At 40.6% G+C, this 24,925-nt stretch overlaps 2 long non-coding RNA genes across 3 annotated transcripts in view; both read right to left on the bottom strand.

The window, feature by feature from the left end:
- Nucleotides 1-3,562, bottom strand: part of LOC148163106 (uncharacterized) — a 43,397-nt gene extending 39,835 nt beyond the window's left edge. The window contains exon 1 of the long non-coding RNA XR_015769520.1: nucleotides 3,155-3,562. This is a non-coding gene — a long non-coding RNA (uncharacterized LOC148163106). The remainder of the gene's footprint in view (nucleotides 1-3,154) is intronic.
- A 21-nt stretch (nucleotides 3,563-3,583) lies between these two features.
- On the bottom strand, nucleotides 3,584-23,136 carry LOC114203656 (uncharacterized). Of its 2 annotated transcripts, none has more exons than XR_015769519.1 (3): nucleotides 23,061-23,136; nucleotides 4,102-4,212; nucleotides 3,584-3,827 (listed from the first exon to the last, which is right to left on the bottom strand). It is a non-coding gene; the product is annotated as an uncharacterized LOC114203656 (long non-coding RNA). The 2 variants fall into 2 exon arrangements; XR_003608022.2 differs by lacking the exon at nucleotides 23,061-23,136 and adding an exon at nucleotides 8,407-8,460.
- Between the last annotated feature and the right edge of the window lie 1,789 nt (nucleotides 23,137-24,925).

Here is a 24,925-nt window from a genome sequence, read left to right as displayed (position 1 = left end):
AGAGGGACCCCACAGAATGGGAGAAGATATTTGCAAATGACAGTACAGATAAAGGGCTGGTATCCAAGATCAATAAAGAACTTCTCAAACTCAGCACCCAAAAAGCAAATAATCAAGTCAAGAAATGGGCAGAAGACATGAACAGACACTTCTCCAAAGAAGACATACAAATGGCTACCAGACACATGAAAAAATGTTCATCATCATTAGCCATCAGGAAAATTCAAATCAAAACCACATTGAGATACCACCTTACACCAGTTAGAATGGCAAAAATGGACAGGGCAAGAAACAACAAATGCTGGAGAGGCTGTGGAGAAAGGGGGACCCTCTTACACTGTTGGTGGGAATGCACGTTGGTACAGCCACTTTGGAAAACAGTGTGGAGGTGCCTCAAAAAATTAAATATAGAGCTACCCTATGGCCCAGCAATTGCACTCCTGGGTATTTGCACCCCAAAACACAGATGTAGTGCAAAGAAGGGCCATATGCACCCCAACGTTCATAGCAGCAATGTCCGCAATAGCCAAACTGGGGAAAGAGCCCCGGTGTCCTTCAACAGATGAATGGATAAAGAAGATGTGGTCCACATATACAGTGGAATATTACTCAGCCATCAGAAAGATGAATACCCAACGTTTGCATCAACATGGATTCGGACTGGAGGAGATTATGCTAAGTGAAATAAGTCAAGCAGAGAAAGTCGATTATCATCTGGTTTCACTTATTTGGGGAACATAAGGTATAGCATGGAGGACCTTAGGAGAACGAAGGGAAAAATGAAGGTGGGGGGGGCGGAATCAGAGGGAGAGATGAACCATGAGGGACTATGGAGTCTGAGAAATAAACAGGGATTTGGAGGGGAGGGGGAGGGGGGATTGGTTAGCCCAGTGATGGCTATTAAGGAAGGCACGTACTGCATGGAGCACTGGGTGTTATATGAAAACAATGAATCCTGGATCACTACATCAAAAACTAATGATGTATTGTATGGTGACTAACATAATATAATAAAATAAAATTAAAAAAAATAAAGTCAAATGACAATTCAGTGGAAAAAGAACAGTCTTTCAACAAATGGCACTGTAGGAACTGGATGTCCATAGGCAAAAAAAAAAAAAAAAAAAAGAAGAAGAAAGAAAAGGAAAAAAAAAGGATCTAGACACAGACCTTGTATCTTTCATAAAAATTAACCCAGTATGGATCATAGACCTATATGTAGAACCAAAACTGGAAAACTTATAAAAGATAGCACAGGAGAAAATCTAGAAATCCCTGGGTTTGGTGATGACACTTGAGTATGACACAATGAAATAAAAATTTGAGAAGTTGGACTTTAGTAAAATTAAAAAGTTCTGTTTTGTGAAGGACCCTGTTAAGACAACATAAAGACAAGCCACAGAATGGTAAAACATCCTTACAAAACATATGTGACAAAGGACCTTATTTCCAAATACACAAAGGCCTTTCAAAACTAAACATTAAGAAAAAAAGAATGCAATTTAAAAATGGGGAAAAGAGCTGAAAATATACGTCACCAAAGAAGATACAGAAAAGGCAAACAAGCATATGAATAGGCAACATCATCTATGTCGTAAGGGGACTGAAATTTAAAACAATGACATACCCCTATACATCTACTAGAGTGACTAAAATAAAAAAACAAAACAAAACACAAAAACAAACCTGATGTACAAAATGCTGATAGGGGTGCGGAGCAACAGGAACCCTCATTCATTGCGGGAAGACGTGCAAAATGGCACAGCCACTTTGGAAGTCATTTTGGCATTTCCTTACAAATTTAAACACAGTTTTATCATACGATACAGAAATCACATTCCTAGGTATATGCCAAACTGATTGAAAACTTGTGTCAATAAAATCTTGCCATTTGCAGCGATGTGGATGGAGCTAGAGTGTATTATGCTCAGCAAAATAAGGCAGTCACAGAAAGACAAATACCATGTGATTTCACTCACATGTGGAATTTAAGAAACAAAACAGAGGAACATATGGGATGGGGGAAACAGGAGGTGGACGGGTGGGGACAAGCCATAAGAGACTCCTAAGGATTGAGAAAAGAACTGCGGGTTGGTGAACGGAGGTGGGAGGGGGATGGGTGAAATAGGTGATGGGGATTAAGGAGGGCACTTGTTGTGATGAGCACTGGGTGTTGTATGTAAGTGATGAATCACTGAATTCCACTCCTGAAACCATATTACAGTGTATGTTCACTAACTAGAATTTAAATAAAAATTTAAAAAGAAAAAAGAAAAAGAATTCAACCTTTGGAGTCAAACCTGGGTTCCAGGGGCAAGAGGAAATTTTTGAAGGTGATGGATGATTTTATGGCACTGACTGTAATAATGGTTTCAGAGGTGTATACTTACCTCCAAACACATCAAGTTGTATGCATTAAGTAGCACAGCTTTCTGTATGTCAGTCATAACCTCAACAAAGCAGTTAAAAAAAAAAAGAAAACCTATGTCAACACAAAAACCTACACACAAATGTGCAGCTTTCTGTCAAAACTGGTCAGCGATTAAGATGCCCTTCTCTAGATGAGTGGATAAACGAAGTGTGCTATTCCATGCAATGGAATATTATTCAGGGATAAAAAGTCATGAGCTATCAAGACATGAAAAGACACGAAGGAAGCATTAATGCATTTTGGTAAGGAAAGGAAGCCAGTCTGAAAAGGCTACAACTGCCTGATTCCACCTATATGCTATTCTGGAAAAGGCAAAACTAGCAGTGGCTAGCAGTGGTCCAATGTAGCGGGAGTTGGAAGCGGAGGGTGAATAAGTGAAGCACAGAGGAATTTTAGGATGATGAAACTATTCTGTTTGATACTGCAATGGTGGCTACATGACTTTTTGCATTTTCAAAACCCACTGAATGTACAACACAAAGACTGAATGTCAATGTAAACTACGGACTTCGTTAATAATTATGTGTTAGTACTGGTTTATTAATTATAACAAATGTATCACACTAACGCAAGATCTTAATAACAGGGGGAACTGTGATGGGGGCTATGAGAATCCTCTATGCTATCTGCTCAATATTTCTGTAAATTTAAAACTATTCTAAAAAACAAAGTCTCTTAATTAAAAGAACACTGAGCTGTTTGTCATATTGACATAATACTCACTTCCATCCCAGAGTGTGCTGGCATGTCCCACCTCACAAGGAAGTAAGCCCAAACACAAAAAGGCCTAGAAAAAGAAAGGGAATGTAAGATGAATGGAGATTTTCGGTAATACGTTCCCAGAAATCCCTTCAGTTTGGCAGCATCTTTGAAGCGTCAGCCTCCCCATTCCTACTTAGCCTGATCTAGGACTTGGCCCGGAATGCTTCTCCCAGTCATAGATCTAGTCAACACTGTAGATATCCCCCCCTGGCTCCGCCACCTCATGCCCCCATGCCTCACTGCTTGGTCACAGGGCCACAGCTTATGCAGTTGCTGTCATGTGTCATGCTCTTCCTCTCCCACCTTCATCTGCGGAAATCCGACTCATTGCTAAGACCCAGTCGATATACCATATTCCCTGAAGCTTTAAACCATTTCTTGACACAGCACCTGCCACCTTCCTCTGCCTTTCCTTGACATTCCAAACCTGGGCGATAGCATTTGACACATCAGTTGCTCTTCTCCACATAACCTTTGTTCATCTCTTTCTCCTCCCATTAAGTCATCCAGCCTCCCTTTTTTTTTTCTCTCTCTCTCTCTCTGCAGAAAAAGAAACCTCAATAGATGGAATGGATAGCAGTCAGGAAGTAGCTGAGGCTCATGATGTTGAACCGAAGGGTCTCACAACATACAGCTGAGGAAGAAAATAAAATGAGAAACATAAAGGCAAGAAATTTTAAGATGGTTCAGAAGAACAGGAGAGAAAAAATGAAGATGAGACATTTATGATATAAGCAATATTTCCAAAACTGAAGAAATACTTCAGCTTTTGTAAAACCACCACCACCACCACCACCACAACAACAAAACCAAAAGGAGTCCCCCAGATAAGCACCAGGGTTAATAAAAAGGGATCCACACCAAAAACTACCCTGGAAAATGTCCTGTTTCATAATTTGTTCACTCACTCGGTCAAGTGCTTTGGTCTTCTTCATCCTGAATTTCCCTTAAATCTGGAACCCATGGCATTTCCCCTCTTCCTTGCAGGCAGATCAGCTGAGGGTTAGAAATGGGAAATCCTGTAAGGAGAAAGAAAATATATAGTTGGTTAGGCTGGGAACAAAGTACTGCCAGATTAGTCCCACCCAGTGGGTAAGCAGAAACAAGATAGGAAGAAGAGAAAATATTCAACGAGAAAGACCAAAGGAAAGGCAGACACCATGTGAGAACGTTTAGGTTCCTACTATGTCTCCAGGCAAGAAGCTTGTCAGAATAATACTGGAAATACAACGTAGTAAACAGATATAATCGAGTGTTACAAGTGCTATAATCTAAGCCAGAGACAACACACAGACTGGCAAAAATGAGAAAAAAGTCCAGTGGTTCTCAAATGCAAGCCCTTGGACAAGCTGCGTTAGGACTCATGTGGAGCTTCTAAAAACACTTTTCTGGGCCCATCAGCAGAAATCCTATTTCATAGGTCAAGAGTGGGGGCTGGGAATCTTTATCGGCATTCACAAGTTCACCAGGGCCACGCAAAACAAAGACATCTTTCCATTTATTTGTGTCTTCTTCAAGTTTTTCATCAATGTTTCATATTTTTCAGCATACAGCTCTTTCACCTCCTTGGTTACATTTATTCCGAAGGATATAATTGTATATAATTTGGTGATATTGTAAATGGGACTGTTTTCTTAAATTCTTGCTCTCATACTTCATTGTTAGTGTATAGAAACATAACTGATTTTTGCATATTGATTTCTGTATCCTACAAACTTTGCTGAATTTATTAGTTCTAACAGAGTTTTGTCTCTTCAGATGCCTAATGCAGGCTAACTGGAAGACTTGACCTTAAGGGTACAGCCGGGAAAGTTAGGATGTTAGATACACAGTCCGGCCCTTAACAGGGAAAAACTGAGAGCTGGGTGTTTGTGCCTACTCACTCTACTGAGCCAGAGGGACCAGTCACTGGGAGTGCCTTTCTGCCCATGTATAATCATTACTTATATAATTTTATGACTTTAAAAAAAAAGATTTTTTAAAAAAAGATTATGTGACATGATAGCCAACAGGTATTAACTAACACTACAGGTATTAACTAACACTACAATGGCAATCATATGGCTAGATATAAATGTATAAAATCCACATGTTGTCCACCGTAAACTTACATCATGTTATATGTCAAATATATTTCAATAAACTTAAATAAATGTACTTTTTAAAAGCTGAGAGAAGGAGCGTGAGTCTATGTTTATAGAGTTTGTTTTATTTTCCATTTCTGGTTCTCTTTGCTCGCTCCTCTGGATTCAGGTTAACATCTGGTGTTATTATCTTACTCCCATATAGCTTTGCTCTCACCCGCCTCCTTCGTGTTTTTATTGTCAATTACATATCTGTATGCTATTAGCCTACAAATAAAATTTTATATAGATTCTTTCATGCAATTCTTTTTAAAAGTCTTTACAGAGCAGGAAGATATATTTAATTTATACTATCATTTATTATTGCCTACGCCATTACCTTTACCGACACTTCTCGTCACGCAAATTCAAGTTACTCTCTAGCGTCACTTGCTTTCCACCTGAAGGACTTCCTTTAGCATTTTTTGTAAGGTGGCTCGGCTAGCAACAAATTCTCTCAATTTTTATTTATCTGGAATATACTTAAGCTTCATTCGCAAAAAGTAGCCCTCGCTCTCTCTCTCTTTATAAATATATATATTTGTGTATATATAAAATATATATGTATGTTTCTTGGTTCAAGATTGGTTTTTCCTTTCAGCACTTTGAATATATCAGCACAACGCCTTCTGCCCTCCACTATTTCTGATGAGGAATATTCTGCTAATCGGCTAATCTTATTGCAGGTCCTGTGTAGGACCTGCAATTTTTGTCTTGCTGCTTTCAAGAGTTTGTGTTTGGTTTTCAAAAACGTTACTCTGATGTGGTACATAATCTGGGTATGAATCCCTTATTGAATACATTTACCTTCTTAGATGCCCATGTTAGTTTTCACCAAATTTAGGCAATTTTCAGCCACGCGTTCTTTGAATATTTTTTATGCTCCTTTATTGGTCTACTCTCTTCTAGTATACCCCATTGCATGTATGTTCATATGTTTGATGGACATGTAATGTTGAATGCGCATTTCCCTAAGGCTCTATTAATTTTTCTTTATACTTGTTTTTCTCTGATTTTAGGATTGCCTGATCTCTACCAATCTCTCTTCAAGTTCACTTTCTTACTTCTGCCAAAACAAATTTACTCTTGAGGCCCTCTGGCGACTTTTTCATTTCAGTCATTATCCTTTTCAAATCCAGAAGTTCCCCCATTTGGTTTCATTTTATCATTTATCTTTCTGGATAGTCTCTATTTGGCGACATTGTCATCACGCCTTCCTTTATTCCTTTCAGCATAGTTTCCCTTAGTTATTGGGCCAAATTTGTTATACGTGCTTTGAGGTCCCTTTCTGCTAGATCCATTTCTGGGTCCTCCCACAAGCAGTTTTTGTTGCCTGATTTGTCTTTTGCCCAGTGCATAGGTCACACTTCCCTATTTCTTTCTGGGTCTTACAATTTTTGTTGAAAACTGGGGGATTTGGGTACTATATTGTAGCAGCTCTGGTGTTGCTACAATATAGTAGTTGCTCTGGACCTGCTGTTTTGCCCATTTATTTGTGTAGTGATGTGGCTGGACCAGATTAGTGAAGTCTATTTCCCTGCAACGTGCAGCTTCCGATGTCACCACTGAAAGGGCACGACCTTGGGCAGGCACACAGTCTCCCTGACTCCCCTTCTCCCTCATGGGTAACTGTGGTTTGGGCCAGGAGGCTTTTCACAGTCTCTTTTCCTGATAGTTTCATTAAGCTTCTGGATAGACTGCCTCGACTGGTCTCAATTCCAGCTCTTAGCCTCCATTAATTTCCAGCTGATTGCTTTCCTTTTATTGACAATGCCCTCCCTGGGCAATGAACGGATCCACAGTCAGTTCCTCTTAACTTTGGGACCCTTTGCAGGGGTAATCTTTCAGGTCACTCTTTGATGCCTGCTCCAACTCTAGGAAGACTCTTCTTAGGTATCTCTTTCCCTCCTTCGCTCTGTCAAAATTCCAAATGCCCTACCGTTTGGCTTGTTACATTCAGAGCTACCAGCCCCCTCTTAAAAAGCTCACTACCAAGATCTCCATTCTTATCAACAGTACCCTTAGGCCTGCACTTTCCCATGCTTTTCCAAATAAACTCAGTTCCCTTCAGGACAGTCTCCCTTAGAGAGAGCTACGGAGGTCTCTGGAGTTACAGCCTGCCTTTCCCCTTGGGCAGCCCTGCCTGCTGCTCCAGAACTAGTAGTGGGGACGGTGGCTCTCTTCCCTCAGAGTGATACCCCTGCTGTACAAACAACACTCTGGGCCAGTCTAGTAGCTCTCGATCTTGTCAGCTTTACTTTCCTGGTGTGGCAATTGTCTTATAAGCGAGCTGGGGCAAGGGTGATTAGGGCCCCGTAGTCTCAGCCTGTCACACCTGGAGTCTATCTTTGTCCTATGAATCGGGCCAGGTGGGGTAAGGGGGCAGCAGATCTCTCACCCGCGCTTGCCTGGAATAGAATTTCTGAAACGTAGCGCTGAGAATGAGGAGAAGAAATTCTGGCAGCCGGCCTCTCCCTCAGAGAAGCGGTAGCTCTGGAGTTGGGGGGCGGGGCACGGGAGGGGGTGGGCAGGAGAAGGAGCTCCACCTTCTGAGCTGTAGCTACCCAGAGTAGAGCTTCCATCATACTGAGCCAGGGGGAGGAGGTGAAGAGACAATGTGTGGCTCAAATGCCACAGTCTCTCATGGTTCTTACCGAGATTTAGTACATTTGCATGAACTAATGTTTCTCCACTTGCTATATACTCTTTGAACAGTTGCTAGAGACTTTAAATGATTGTTTTATAATGTTCGCAAGTTTGATATTTTTTTCCCTCTGGCAAATCATCTGTGGAGTTCCTCACATCATTCAGGAATTGCTTCTCTTTTCCATTACTTTTTAAATATTATTTTTATTATTACATTATATTACATTATTATCATATATATTATTATGTTATTCTTATAAACATGCATTGTTTTAAAAGAATTCAAATAGAGTGCTTTTATATAAAAGGAAGCAAAGGTCATCCCCCAGCCCTACTTATCAGGGGTAGCAATCTGCTAGTATGTTTTCATAGGTATATGTGTATCGTATTACATTCAATACAAGCTGTCAGAAGTAGAATCATAAAAGGAATTTGGAAAATTACCTCTCTCACGCTACCACTGAATACATTTCTCCCATTTCCCGAAGCCAAATACTTCCAACTGTCAGATTAAAAAAAAAAAAATCAATCAATCGACATGCATCTGCACATAAAATTTAGTCAGCTGAGAGATGAATTCGATCCACTCTCCCAGTGGAACCTTTAACAGAGGTCTCAGAAAGTGACAGGTCAGGCAGAAACAAAATTCAAATGCAGGAAATTTGAATAAGAAAATTAATATGCTTCTTATTCAAATAGAGAAGAAAATACAAACTAAATATGTATCAGACCATAAATCTTAATGGATGTCAAAAAGCAGGCATTCCATACATTACAGTACAATAAAAAACCAACAACAAAAGATAGATTTAATTGCAAGAAGAAGGGCTATCTACCTGAACAGATGCAAATGCCTTTCCAAGAAAATTCTCAGGTCAGGAGAAATCCAAAGCAGCAGTTACACACTAAAAATACACCACAGGCTTCCAGTTATGGAATGCATAAGTCACGGGAATAAAAGATACAGCATTGGGAATCTCGTCAATGATATCGCAATAGCGTTGTATGGTGACAGGTGGGAGCTACACGTGTGGCGAGCACAACATGAGGTTTAAACTTGTTGAGTCGCTATGTTGTACACCTGAAACTAATGTAATATCTGTGTCTCGATTATACTCAAATTTTTTTAAATATAAAAGTACATAAACCATAGTAAAACACAACCAACAAATCCTGTGCAAGTTAATACCAAGACGACTCAGAGTAAACTTTGCAGCCTGAAACACATTCACTCCAAAGAAAGACTGAATATACGTGAAAACATTCCAATTAGGAAGCTCGACGGATACCAACAAAATAACTACAGAGGGCATTAAGACACATAAAGCAGAAATTAATAAAAATAAAATAGCAATCTATTCAACCAGTATCTGGTTCCTTGAAAAGACAACCAAATAGAAACACGTCTGGCAAACGTGATGAAAAATAAGAGCAGAGATATAACTGAACCACTATCAGGAATTAGAAGGGAGATTTTGCAGTTCCTTAAAAAATTTTAAGAACGTTTGTACAAATTGATACCAGTAAATTCTAGTAACATAATTATTGCAATTGGCCTAAGGAAAAGAAACCCGAATACAGCAGTAATCAATAGACTGAAATTAGTAAAGAAAACAAAGACTCCTAAAAAGAAACTATACTAGATATTACCAGCTAACTATAGTACAGCTGATTATTATACAGATAATTACCACATTATATAAATTGTCTCATTGCACTAAAAAATGTGAAGGCCACCTAAATTATTTTCCTAGTTTAGCATAACCCTGATGCCAAAACCTGACAAGAGTAAGTCTCAATTTAGAAAATGGATGGCACAGTCATTAAAACAGGGGGATACTGATGCAGAAATAGACCAATAGGTCAATGTAACCGAATCTTCCATGCGTATATGAGAATTTAATTCATAATAAGGCTGCCATTTCAAGTCCATGGAGACAGGCTGCAATTGAGACATCTGTGGCTATCCATTGGGAAAAATATAAACGTTCTTTATATTTCTATCAGTTGGTTAAGCGTCCAACTCTAGATTTCAGCTCAGGTCATGATAACAGGGTTGTGAGATCAAGCCCCATGTCGGGTTCCACGCTGGGTGTGGAGCCTGCTTAAGATTCTCTCTCCCTGCCCCACCCCACCCCACCCCACCCTCCCTCTCTAAAAGAAAAAACAAATCTATCTATCTATCTATCTATCTATCTATCTTGTAACAAAACATTCACGCACAGACAAAAACATCCCAATTGATTAAATGTGCTTACCATGAAAAAGAAAACCTTAAGGGCGTTAGAAGGAAAATTCAGGTTGTTTTTATAATACTGGGTAGGAAAGGCCTTCTTCAAACAATACAAAATGTGGAACATGTAAAACTATTCAGGCTGGACTATCTGTATGATAAAAGAAACCATGATCAAAGGTAATAGGAAACAGAGTTCCACCTAGAAGATGACAGCTTAAGAAACTTCACAGACACACTCGCCAGAGAAACAAGCGAAAGGTAAGAACTATCTTAAAAACAACTATTAAATGTCTCTGCAAATTGTCCTAAGAACATACGGCAAATAAGGAAACACTTCCTCAAAAAACCAAAATCTACTAACCTAGGTAAAAACAGTGAGAGCCTGGCATTCGAACCATGATCTGTTCCCGCCCTCCTACCTCTCCAGCTCAGTTTGATGTTAGACCCCTCCAGATAGGTATCGCCAGGAAGGCGGGGCTCCCTCTCCCCTCAGCTCCCAACTATTAGTTACCCATAGCTCACCAGTAAGGGCAGGCCACCAGTATTTGCCATCCTCCCATTCCAAACTGAAGAGGTTAAATTCTTAATGAGTGAGGCCGAGAGGTCAGGGGCTTTCTTTCTCCAATCAGTCCCCACTCAGACGATTGAGAGGTTACACCAGCCACAGCAGGCTGAGAATACTGCAGTCCTGGTTGCCCTTGCCCCAGTCTGACCACAGGACAGAGGTTCCAAATATAAGCAGTAAGCCTAGAAGACCCCCCCCCACCCGCTACTGCCTCACCCAGAGGCCAGAAGAGTGGCTCAAAAATCTTTCCCAAGGAGGAGAAGCAGCCCAGAAGAAAGAGAGCTCCTAAGCTCTCCCCCCAAGCTCTCTGTTTATTTGAAACAGAGTGTGGGAAAATTGAAGCCTAAGAGAGTTCTTGAAAATAACGGCTCCTCCAAATGAAGAACAAGGAACAAAACCATAGGCCAACTATTTCACCAGAGACAACCAGGGATAGAGGCAGCTAAGAAGAGGCCTCTCGGAGGCGCCTGGGTGGCTCAGTTGGTTAAGCGACTGCCTTCGGCTCAGGTTATGACATGACCCTGGAATCCCAGGATCAAGTCCCATATCGGGCTCCCTGCTCAGCAGGGAGTCTGCTTCTCCCTCTGACCCTCTTCCCTCTCGTGCTCTCTATCTCTCATTCTCTCTCTCCCTCTCAAATAAATAAAATCTTAAAAGAAAACAACTCAGAGGCAGCTAAAGGATATTCCCACCTGAAGTGAATCAGATCAGAGTGTGGCACAATTTATGCCACCAGGGCATTGTTGAAAACAATTAAAAAATAAATTGGCAATTAGTGGAGCCTAACAGGTGAGTGTCACAACAAATGAGGTAGACAGCTTAGCAGAGAGATCAGAGGAGGAGACAAAGAGAGCCCTGCGAAAACTCCCGTCATTGCGAGTGACTGTGTGTACACCCAAGTCTGCACTGACTGGGGAGTAACAACGAAGGCTTCATACTTTGGGGTAAACAGACTTAACTAAAATAGCCACATCACTAGACAATTAAATAAGCAAATAACAACAAAGTCAAACCCCTGGGAAGTGGGGGGGGGGGGGTGGAAACTCGACCTGAATCCAGAGTGCTACAATATACTACCTAACTGCCCAATTAAAAAAAAAAAATGGGGCTACTCAGAGAAGCAGGAACGTGTGACTCATTTACAGAAACTAAGACAAGCAATAGAAACTGCCTGCGAAAGGGCAGGTATGCTGGATTTAATAGAAAAAAGTCTTCAAATCTGCCAATATTAATATGTTCTGAGAATTAAAGGAAATCATGCTTCAAGAAGTAAAAGAAGCTACCATGACATTTCTCATGAAACAGAGACCAGCCATTAAAGAGATACAAGTTATAAAAAGAACCCAGTGGATAATTTGGAGTTAAAAATGACATTGACCAAACGAAAGGTTTACTACAGGGGCTCAATTATAGATGGGAGTTGGCAGAAGAAAACACAAAATGGAAAACAGAGATTACACAATGCTAAGAACAGAGAGGAAAAAAGAATGAAGTAAAAGGAACAGAGTGCCCAAAAATGTGAGATACCTTTAAAGGCAGCAACCTACAAGTAATAAGATTACCAAAAGAGGCCAAAAAAAGGAGTAGAAAAAAATGAATCACAGACCTAGTACCTCTGAAACAAATAATACATTATACATTAAAAAAAAAAAGAAGATAGTAGGAAGGGAATAATGAAGGGGAGGGAATCGGAAGGGGAGATGAACCATGAGAGACTATGGACTCTGAGAAAAAACTGAGGGTTCTAGAGGGGAGGGGGTGGGGGGATGGGTTAGCCCAGTGATGGGTATTAAAGAGGGCACGTACTGCATGGAGCACTGGGTGTTATAGGCAAACAATGAATCATGGAACACTATATCAAAAACTAATGGTGTAATGTATGGTGATTAACATAACATAATAAAATAAAAAATAAAAAATAAGTGATAACTAAAAAATAAGCTAAGAGGGTATTTGTGAGGATCAAGTCATGCATACGGAAGTGCTTCGACATCCGTAAAGCTCTGTGCAAATGTAATTATCCTACAGGCAGAGTGGGGTTCCAGTTCATCAGGCCAAAAAACAAAAAAAAAGAAATAATGACGAAAATTTTCTAAAAATGTTAATCTACACAGGCAGGAAGGTCAGAGAATTCCACGTACTATACATATGAAGAGATCCATGCCCTGACACATCATAGTAACAATGCTGAGGGCCAAAGTCAAAGAGAAAACCTTGAGAGCAGCAAGGGAAATGATCACTTACACGGTAAACCCATTAAGATTAACAGCAGATGTCTTATTAGGAAAAAAAATTAAAATGGAGTCCAGAAACAGGGGGGTGATATATTCAAAGTGCTGAACGGGAGAGAAAAAAAAAAAGTCAACTAAAAGTCTTCTATCCTGCAAAACTACCTGTCAAAAACAACAGCAAAATAACAACTCCCAGATAAACAAAAGCTGAGAGAATTCAACTGCTGGAGACCTATTTGTAAGGAATAGGAAAAGAATTTCTTCAGGCCAAAAGGAAGCAAACCTAGATGTAAATTTAAATACCCATTTTAAAAAAACAAAAAACACTGTTAAAGGTAATTATGTACTTTTTAAACAAAGTATAAATGCACATGTTTCCCTCTCTGTTTTAAAAAGCGGTTTTAGGGGCGCCGGGGTGGCTCAGCGGGTTAAGTGTCTGTGTTCAGCCCAGGTCATGATCCTGGACTCCTGGGATCCAGCCCTGTGTAGGGCTCCCTGCTCAGCAGGGAGACTGCTTCTCCCTCTCGCCAATCATGCGTGCTCTCTCTCTCTCTCTCTCTCTCGCAAATAAATAAATAAAATCCTTAAAAAATATTTTAATTAAAAAAATATAAAAAAGCGGTTTTATAAGTCAATATGTATATAATCGGCTGGCTGGGCATCTAATATCAGAAATGTGATACATTTGACAATAACAGCACAAAGGAGGTCAGTGGGAGCAGAGCTGTATTTGTAAAGAAATGACATGAGATGGTAGTTCAAACCCACAGGAAGAAATGAACAGAACTACACAGGGTTTAATAACTGTAAATATGTACTTGCTCTCTGTTCTCAACTTCTTTTAGTAGACATACATTCATACATTGCCTATATAAATTACTATAACAATAAATGGTTGGGTTTGTAACAAGCATGTATTAAATATGTGCAACAATAATATCACGAAAAGGTGAAGGAGGGAATAGAGCTTCATAAAAGTAACATTTCAATATATCCCAGGAATTAATATAAACCTGGAGTAGATTCTGATAAGTTAAAACGCTATGGTATGGCCTAAAGAGAGCACTGATAAATAACTTTAAAAATAAGGAAATAACACTAGAAAATATTTGCTTAAGGAAAAACCAAGCAGGAATAAAGAAACAGGAATTAAGCAGCAATATTAAAGCAGGAATAAAGAAACAAAAAGGTCTTGAGACATACAGGAAACCAAAGGCAAAATGCAGACGTTCGTCCACATCAATAATAACATCAGATGTGAGTGGACTAAACAATCCAAGCAAGCCTCAGAGATTGTCAGATTGGATTAAAAAAAAGAGAGATCCAGCCATATGCTATCTACAAGAGACAGTTTAGATTTGATGGTACAAACAGGTTAAAAGAAAAAGGATGGAAAAAACCTATATCATGCAAGCAGCAATCCTAAAAAGCTATGGTGGCTATGCTAATACCAGGAAAAAAGACTTTTTTCTTTTAATAGATTTTATCTATTTATTTGACAGAGAAAGAGAGAGAGAGAGAGCACAAGCAGGGGGAGCACAGGCAGAGGGAGAGGGAGAAGCAGGCTCCCCGCTGAGCAGACAAGCCCAATGTGGGGCTCGATCCCAGAGCCCTGGGATCATGATCCGAGCCGAAGGCAGAAGCTTAAGGGACTCAGCCACCCAGGCGCCCCAGGAAAAAGGACTTTTAAACAAAAAAATAATACCACAAATAAAGGAAAATGTTTTATAATGAAGAAAGGTCAGTCATAGGGAAGTTACAGCAATTATAAACTTCTATGCAGCTAAAAACAGAACCTGAGAGGGGCGCCTGGGTGGCTCAGTTAGTTAAGCTCCAGACGCTTGATTTCAGCTCAGGTCATGATCCCAGGATCCTGGGATCCAGCCCCGCATCAGGCTCCCTGCTCAGCGGGGAGTCTGCTTCTCCCTTGCCCTCTGCCCCTCCTCCCTGCCTGTGCTCTTCCTCTCTCTCTCTCCCTCTCTCTCTCTCTCTCTCTCTCTCTCTGCTCTCTCTCAAATACATACCATCTTTAATTTAAAATATAAAGGAGCACCACTCAATGGGGAGTCTGCTTCTCCCCTGTTCCCTCTCTCTCTGCCCCTCCCCCTGCTGGCTGGCTCCTGCTCTCTCTCTCTGAAATAAATAAATAAATATTTTTAGAAACTTAAAAAAACCAGAGTGTGCAAGACTGTTGAATCACGGATCCATACCTCTGAAACAAATAATACATTATATGTTTAAAAAAAAGGAAGAAGAAGAAGAAGAAGATAGCAGGAGGGGAAGAATGAAGGGGGGGAAATCGGAGGGGGAGACAAACCGTGAGAGACGATGGACTCTGAAAAACAAACTGAGGGTTCTGGAGGGGAGGGGTTAGCCTGGTGATGGGTATTAAAGAGGGCACGTTCTGCATGGAGCACTGGGTGTTATACGCAAACAATGAATCATGGAACACTACATGATGTAGTGTATGGTGATTAACATAACATAATAAAAAAAGATGTTACCAAGTAAAAAAAATAAAATAAAAAAAACAGAGCCCCAGAACGTGTAAAGCAAAGGCCGACAGCTAAGGCCAGCCAGGCAAGCAGAAGCAGCATCTGGAGGTGGTGAAAACGCTGTTCGAATGTTGGAGGCCAAATGTGGCAGAAGATAGGGAGAGCCCATACAGTTTGACCACACGGTGGAGATCTGAAAGGACAGGAATGAGAAGAGGAGCCCAACTCCTGTACGTATATTGAAGTGGCAAACATGGTCAAAAGCTTGAGGGACACACGTTATGACCGCTTGTGTAAGTTAGCCTGACCTTCATACGTCACCATTTGGGGCTTTTGCAAAGGAAGTCTTTTTGCGACTGATGACAAATGGGCCTGAGCAGCATCCCCTTCATCTTTTTTCCCCCCTAAACCCACTATCCGTTGATTTGATTGTGATTAGTGAGCCTTGGACATTTTGTCCTAAAGAATCCTTTCCTCCCTTCCCTTCCTGACCCTACTTGCACTGCTGTGGGGTTCTTTTTTTAAGGAAAGCAAAAGCAAATATAAACTCCTGTCCCTGGCCCTCCAAACACATATTCTGCGAGATAACTGTGCATGCAACAAAGTGTTAATCCTGGGGTCTTATTTTATATAGTAGTCACATATTTGTTGCTTTAATTGGTGTCAGATGACATAATTAATAAAAAAAGGCAAGATATTTTCAGAATTGGAAAATATAAATGGAAACTTATCTCCAGTCAAATAAAGTACAAATCCAGAATTAGTAAGGAGAACACTCTTCAAGGGATGGTGGTAAGGAAAAGGGGTGGGGAGAGGCACTCTTATAACAGAGAGAATACTCTGACCATAAGATCAGCAAGCATCCCAAGAGTTAGGCCGAAAGGCTCTTTCCTTTATAGAGAGGACACAGAGAACCCAGGGTGGAGGAATGGAATGAAAGGGTGGTGTGAACAGGCAGCGAATCAAGGAATGCTTCACCCTGAAGCCAGCCTACTCTCAGAAGGGCTGTGCGCTGGCTCCGACTGCTGGGGGGTCAAAGTTCAGGAACCCAGGGAAAGGACAGAACCTTAAGCAGAGTCTGATTAACAAGTATTTTGCTCCAGGTGTTCAGTAAACGCAAGTAGTTCAGCCGATCATTTATGAGCTGAGGAATGGGAGTTCGGAGGTACCGTGTCTGGTTTTGTCACAGCAAACAAGGGGGCGCCTGTGAATCTCACCTGAGTCATATGGCGAAGGAAGACTCCTCGCGGTAAGCACTTTCCTAGAACACAGACGGGGGAGATCTCTTAACCTTCATTGTTTTCCAGGATCACGGGGCGGCAGCAAAGTCCAACATCGTCAGTCCGCACACAGTCCTACACACCAATGTCTATAGCACCTTTATTCATAATTGCAAAACAGGGAGCAACCAAGATGTGCATCAACAGATGGATGAATAAATGACCTTGGTGCATCCATACCATGGAATACTATTTGACAAAAGAAAGGAATGATCTTTCAAGCCACGGAGAGATATGGATGAATCCTAAATTCCTATTGCTAAGTTTAAGAAGCCAGTCCGGAATGGCTATATATATATCCAAATCTATATAGATATAGATATAGATACACACACACACATATATATACACACACATACACACGTGTGTGTGTGTATTCTCTGTGTGATCCAATTACTAAAAAAAAATTGCGGAAAAGGCAAAAGTAGAGAGAGTGAAGTGGTAAATAGGTAAATACCTTGAATAGGTAAAGGACAGGTGCTATTTTAGCGCCGTGCGATAATGTAATGGTGCTTACTTGACACTATGCGTTTGTCATTATCCACAGTAATTTACTGCACAAAAACTGAGACTTCATGTATGCACAATCGACACATATTATTAAGGATGTCAGGGGATATCAGGACGAAATGCAGAATGTAATTAGGGAATCTCACCACAATCACGTATAGAAAAACTACACTAAGACAGGGAGGGAAACGGGGCTGACCTAAGTACCTTTGGAAATGAAGGAAGTCTATAATGCTAAAAAGAAAAAAATTACACATGCAATGCACTCTAGTGGAGAAATTTGTTGCCTATGGATGTACAGCGTAAGAAAACTGATACCATTATGCATGTGTACCGGAACCGGACAATTCATTGAATGGATGGTGGATAATGGGGGCCAGATTTCTCCCTACTAGAGTGGGAGTTTGCAGATAATGAGGGACAGAGGCGAAAATGATCCACGCAATAACAAATTAGAGTTGGAGGCATCAGCATGTATTCATATTAGGGTTAATATCGAGATGGATGCTTACGTATAGACATTTGTATAGAAGTGTGCACATACATATGAGTTAATATGCACACATATATTTCTTTGTTTTGTCAGCTGAGAGGGCCTAGCAGCCACTTCATCCAAACAGCAACGTGGACACCTGGTACACAGATACTGGTTTCTAATACCTTCTCCTAACAAAAGGAAACAGTGTTCCTTGGAGAATTGGCCGCTTCTAGGATTAGAAGTGGACATAGGCAAGATGAGGCTGGAATACATGCAACATGGAAATGTGCAAGATGAGCCTGAAAGCAGGAATTGTTAAAAGAGCAAATCCCATACAATGGGAGTAAACCAAAGGGACCTGGGCGCCAACTGACAGTGCTCCCAAAGGCCAAAACTGGAACAATTTAAGAAAAAAAGAAGAAGAAAGAAAGAAAATATTGGCTTCTCATCCAAATATTATTTAGAAATCCAGGAGAACATGATGAGATAGATGATAGATAGATAGATAGACAGACAGATAGATAGGAGCATAAATAGATGTTCCATGCTGACGAATTCCAAACAATTTTTACATATACTCTCCCCTCATGGAAAGTATGCATACCTCTCCATCAGTTAAGAGTGATCTGTTCCTAATGACTTCCAGAGCTCAGAGTGTGGAAAGGGGTAAAAAGAATAATTTTACGCTTGGAGAAACCCAAGAAACACGACTACAACCAGGAGATTACGGCCTGCTTCACCGATCATAACTTAACGTTCATATTATGTACTCTTGATTTGACTTGATAAAAATGGCATTCTGTGGTTTTCTGCCGTAACTCACAACACCAGTTTAATCATGAGGGAAACATCAGACAAACCCCAACTGAAGGATAGTCTACGCCAATATCTTACCTGTAATCCTCTCAATTGTCAAGGTCATCCAAACCAAGGGAAGTCTGAGAAACTGTCACAGCCAAGAGAGGCCTAAAGTGACATGACAACAAAATGTCATATGATAGGGCTGGATGAGCTCTCATCACAGAGAAAGAACATGAGACAAAACTTAAGAATAAAACAGAGACTTCAGCTTTTCTGCCTCTCAGGTACCACCAGCAAGGGGGCCCCAGGGGCACCAGATAAACCAAGCAGACAAAAGTAGCACCACAAAGGCGCTGAGAATTATATTTTCATAGGAACTAGAGCCTCAGAGTGGAGGTCAGAAGCTGCTACACCCAAACAGCCTGGCTCCCTTCTAAAATAAAATATTTACATAGGCTCCAGAGACTCCTATGGTAAAGGCCAAAGGATCAAAGATACAATAGAAAGTAACCCATTATAGCGATAAAGGAAATTTTCAACTTTTAATGCTTGTGGGCCCTGCTCCTGGGCCCCCAGGAGAGGTATACTTTAACTTTTACGAGGTCGGAATGACTTCAAAGCACGGGCTCTATTTCTGCCCCCAGCACACACCGTACATCGGCTTCATTTACAAATAACCTAAAAGAAACATTTCAAACCACAGATAAAAGATCTTCTTTGTGGAGACTGTATATCCCAGGCAGCTGTCCTCAACTTGGTCTCCAAAACAACAACAACAACAACAACAACAACAAAATTCTCTTCCTCTATCGCTTTTCAAAGAAATTCTACAAGGTTTGTTCATTTTTTGTTGACAGTTCTTGGTATAGTCCACAGGATAGCAGAGCAACTTGCCTGAGAACACCGGGGGATCCTCAGAAACTCAGCCCTCCATACCAGCGTGGGCGCTTTGGGCCCGTCTGACTTCTCAGCACCTCACAGGTGCATCTGGTGAGTTCTCCTGCTATCGGGACCTCCTCCGTTTAAGTTGACAGTCCTGACTCGTATTCAAGACGTTAAAGGTCACCAGTGGGAATAACCTAGAGGGGGCAGTTGATGGGACGGTTGTTTTAATTTGGCATTATACTAGTTGAAGTTATTAATATAAGGCTTGAATAAATTTCCTGGCTAGAATTATGAGAGGCTGAATCGCTCAGCTCCAAAGAGAAGGGACCCTCGCTCCTTCTGGCCAAACGGCTCTCAGGTGACTGAAAGGCTAGCGGAAGTGTGTGACCACTATTCCTCAAGCCCTGTAGCGGTCCCAGAGGAATTTCCCATCTCATGAGGTAATTAACAACTGGCTCCTCCCGGGACGCACACATAAGCACTGATCATCCCTGCGAGTGCTCCGAGCCCCCTCGGTGCTCTGAGACCCCACTGGGAGAAACCAAGACACATAAGAGACTTTATCACGGCCATTTGGCAGGGACACTCACAAGCAGCACCCTCTCGATCCACCAAAATTTACATCCTAGGATCTTATTCAAGCCTTACTCTAAAAATAAAACTGAAACCGAATCAGTTTTCAGGTTTTCAGGTCCCCCATGCGCTTCAAAGGATGGAACAACCCCTGGAACACCAACAACCACCCACAGGAAACCCTGCGAGGCTGTGTGCAGAGTACATCGGAGCCTAGACTTGCAAGTGCCTACTGAGATGGGAAAATTTCAGGATAGCCTGAGTCTCAGATGGCCCAAATGGGTTCTTCTGACATGTCCGAATTCATTTCTCGGGCACACAATTAGAGAAAGCCAGCTACAAGACTAAGTAGCCAGAAACTAGCAAGCCATTTGGTTCAGTCAGTGAAGGCCCTGGCTTTTGGCGAGGAACCTACGATCACAGAGCTACTCGGGCTTCCTCTAGTTTGTTTGTTGCTGCAGCTTTTGGTATCTTTGCCCAAAACCGGCCGTGTTCTAACTGGAAATGGACAACCACCAATTAATGGATCCATGAATTATAATGCTGTCTTACAATTAGATTTGTGTCAGTAGAGGGGGGATATTTGGAAATTGGGTCTTCAACGTCCTCTCCACAAATATTAATGAAACATAGACTCAATTTTGTTTGCATCCTGACCGTGTGTGTGTGTCCATCCGTGTTATAAACATGAGATATTTTCTCTACCTCCAGATGGCATTGCTAAAATTAATTTGTAAAAGAGCTCTATTTAATCGGTTTAAAGGCAAGTGCTTGTAAAAACTGGGCGTTCTAAGACTCAAGAGGATAAAAGCTAGTCCAAGTGTTTTTCAAGTTCCCATGATCTGAGATAACCTTCCCTACATTCAGACTTCTATGTTACTCCATACTAAAGATGCATCACAGTAAGGGACTGCTTGAGGGCCCCAAGAGATGAAGACGAACAAAATTTAAGGCACTGGGTCCCCTTCCCAGTGGTCAGAACAATGAGGAAGAGGAGGAGGCAGGCAGGCAGACACTAGAAGTCCTAAAACCATCCCCGCTCCCCATGCACAAGCACCAGAACTGAGGCCCAACCCACTGCCTGCTCCCCTGCCTCTTCCAGGGGGCGCGGAAAGCCAACCAGACAGGAGACGGAGATTTGAAAAATTGTGAGTCCATAATTCTAAATCTGCCTCCAACCTTGCCAGGGGGGCACCCCTGCTGCCTTTGCCTCTGCCTCCCCCTATTCCTGCACCACCACCTGAGCTGCTCACACAGCCAGCTCATGTATCACTTTTGGTGCCTCTAGCGCCATCGGATCCTGTTGCCCTGACCTTCACTATCAAGGAGCAAAAGGCACCCAAGCTTTCGGGCCCCCTCCTTATGAAGTCAAACTGAAGCACCTCCCAAGTCAACATGAAGGAGCCCAAGGGCGCCCCTGGACTTCAACCACTCTCTTCAGACCTCCCCACGGGAGCCCCAAATAAAATGGACCAGTGGGGAACAGGTTGATTTTTTTTAGTGGATACAGGTACAACATAGTTGATATTAAAGCTAATTTAATAGTGTTTAAATTGTTGATTTGATTAAAATCAACTTCTCTTTAGTGTTATCAACTTCAAATATAATACAGATAACCAACTTTTGTTCTACCCGAATTTATTAGTTAAATTCATTTTATCATTGTTGCAACCTGTCAGCAGAAGGGACTTGATGGTTGATTTTGTCTCATTAAGTTTTCATGAAAATTTGTTAGGAACAAGTAAGTTAAATAAATAAAAACGTTTATAGATAAACCTTTCAATGGCTTTAAAAAATCACTGTTAACCTAAAACTTTGAAGTTCTGCGATGTTAAACGATAAATTAGGTTAAATTCAGTGGATATCTAAGTCTTTTCCAAATAGGCTAAAATACTTAAGCATCAATTACTGAACATAGCCTTGTCTGCTTTTGGCTTCTTGTTGCAGAGAAACTAAAGATATTTGGGTTTCTTGGTGAACATGATTTGTGCCTTACTGAAAGACTGTACTATTAAAAAAAGACATTTCTAGACATTTTGAAATATATTCACAAATTTGCCAATCTAAAGAATTCTGGTGTAATAATTCACAATTTCTTACATGTTAGTTTTTAGAGGGGACTAAGGTTTCTAAGAATTAAAATTCTGGTAAGTATGATTGAGATGTCTGGAAAATGATAAAGAAAGTAACTCTGTATGTAGGAATGTAGGAGATATGTAAGAAAACTATAAGGAATGAGAGTACATTTTTGATGACAGAAAAGGAAATAAGCTATCCTGAAAGGAGACTGGTTAGGTAGAGAGGGAAAAATTAGCACAAAATTTAAATGCAAAAGAAAGTTGTAGAAGGTCTGTGAGGGGAAATCTTTGCAAAAGGATTTTATGTGTACTCAGGAATAAGATTGAAATAATTGAGCCTTAAAATTACACGGATATAAAATTAAAAATTTGGCTTTCTTTCTGTTAAAAAAAAAGGCTTTCTTGGATTATTGATCTGCTCTTGATGAGAAATTATAAACAAGTTTTCTATATTTTTTTTCAGGTCTTTCATTACTTAAGAAAACTAAATCTTCTCAATTTGAAAGTAGTTAAGATTTGCTAACAACTATACAACTTTCTGTAAAATCTCTTATGGAAACCTTGGTTAAACAGATAATTAAATATTAGGTTTTAGAATAATCAATGATCTTATGTAGCCATATGCTTTAAAATATTCTGAGGCTTTCTTAAAAACAAAAGTCCTGGAAATTCAAATCCTAAATGAAGTCTTTTTGAATAACTAGGCTTATTTAATATATTAAGTTACATGGAAAGCAATCCTTATATCAGACAAATTAGATTTTAAAGCAAAGACTGTAAAAAAGATAAGGAAGGACACTATATCATACTTAAAGGGTCTATCCAACAAGAAGACCCAACAATTGTAGATATTTATGCTCCTAACTTGGGAGTAGCCAATTAATTAATAAACCAATTAATAACCAAATTAAAGAAACACATTGATAATAATACAATTATAGTAGGGGACTTCAACACCCCACTCACAGCAATGGAGAGATCATCTAAGCAGAAGATCAACAAGGAAACAAGCGCTTTGAATGACACACTGGATCAGATGGACTTCATAGACAAATATACAAGGCATTCCATAGTAAATAACAGGATACACATTCTTCTCCAATGCACATGGAACATTCTGTAGAATAGATCATATACTGGGTCACAAATCAGTCTCAAACAGTACCAAAAAATTGAGATTACTCCCTGCCTATCTTCAGACCACAATGCTTTGAAACTTGAACTCAATCACAAGAGGAAATTTGGAAGGAACTCAAGCAAAAAAGAGCATCCTACTAAAGAATGAATGAGTCAACCAGGAAGTTAAAGAAGGACTTTTAAAATTCATGGAAACAAATGAAAATGAAAACACAACTGTTCAAAACCTTTGGGATGCAGCAAAGGTGGTCCTAAGAGGAAAGTACATAGCAATACAAGCCTTTCTCAAAAATTAGAAAAGTCTCAAATACACAAGCTAACCTTACACCTAAAAGACCTGAAGAAAGAACATCAATAAAGCCTAAACCAAGCAGGAGAAGAGAAATAATAAAGATTAGAGCAGAAATCAATGACATAGAAAACAAAAGAACAGTAGAACATACCAACAAACCTAGAAGCTGGTTCTCTGAAAGAATTAATAAGATCGATAAACCCTAGCCAGACTTATCCAAAAGAAAGAGAAAGGACCCAAATTAATAAAATCATGAATGAAAGAGGAGAGATCACAACCAACACCGAGGAAATACAAACAATTTTAAAAACATATTATGAGCAACTACATGCCAACAAATTAGATCATCTGGAAGAAATGGATGCATTCCTAGAAACTTATAACCTACCAAACCTGAAACAGGAAGAAATAGAAAACCTGAACAGACTCATAATCAGCAAGGAAATTGCAGAAGTAATAAAAAAATATCCCAACAAACAAGAGTCCAGGGCCGGATGGCTTCCCAGGGGAATTCTACCAAACATTTAAAGAACTAATACCTATTCTTCTGAAAGCTATTTCAAAAAATAGAAAGGGAAGGAAATTTTCCAAACTTGTTCTATGAGGCCAGCATTACCTTGATCCCAAAACCAGACAAAAACCCCACCAAAAAGGAGAATTACAAACCAATATCTCTGATGAACCATGGATGCCAAAATTCTCACCAAGATACTAGCTAATAGGATCCAACAGTACATTAAAAGGATTAATCACCACGACCAAGTGGGATTTATTCCTGGGCTGCAAGGGTGGTTCAACATTTGCAAATCAATCAACGTGATACACCACATTAATAAAAGAACAAGAACCATATAATCCTCTCAAGTGATGCAGAAAAAGCATTTGACAAAATACAGCATCCTTTCCTGATTAAAACTCTCCACAGTGCAGGGACAGAGGGAACATACTTCAATATCACAAAAGCCATCTATGAAAAGCCCACAGAAGACGGAAGCCAGGCAAGATGGTGGAGGAGTAGGAGACCTAGATTTCGTCTGGTCTCAGGAATTCAGCTGAATAGGGATCAAACCATTCTGAACACCTACGAACTCAACAGGAGATTGAAGAGGAGAGTAACAACAACTCTCTGAACAAAGAAGCAACCACTTACTGGAAGGTAGGACGTGCGGAGAAGTGAATCCGAAGCGATATTCGGGAGGATAGACGGTGGGGGAGGGGGCCTCCGTCGGCCGCTTCTGGCAAGTGATAGAGCCGCGGAGCAAAAAATCAGAACTTTTAGAAGCCGGCTCCACTGAGGGACGTCGCTCCAGTGGCTAAGCGGGGGATGGAAACTTCGTGGGACAGTGTGGTCTCAGGACCCTCGGGGTCACGGAAAGACCGGGGTTGCCTGAGTGCAGCAGAG

The sequence above is a fragment of the Eumetopias jubatus genome, unplaced genomic scaffold (assembly GCF_037043125.1).
Source record: "Eumetopias jubatus isolate StellerSeaLion01/CBP00866 unplaced genomic scaffold, mEumJub1_p1.0 scaffold_11, whole genome shotgun sequence".
Classification (NCBI taxonomy): domain Eukaryota; kingdom Metazoa; phylum Chordata; class Mammalia; order Carnivora; family Otariidae; genus Eumetopias; species Eumetopias jubatus.
The sequence above is the reverse complement of the archived record's forward strand: the minus strand, read 5'-3'. Positions and strand labels throughout refer to the sequence as shown.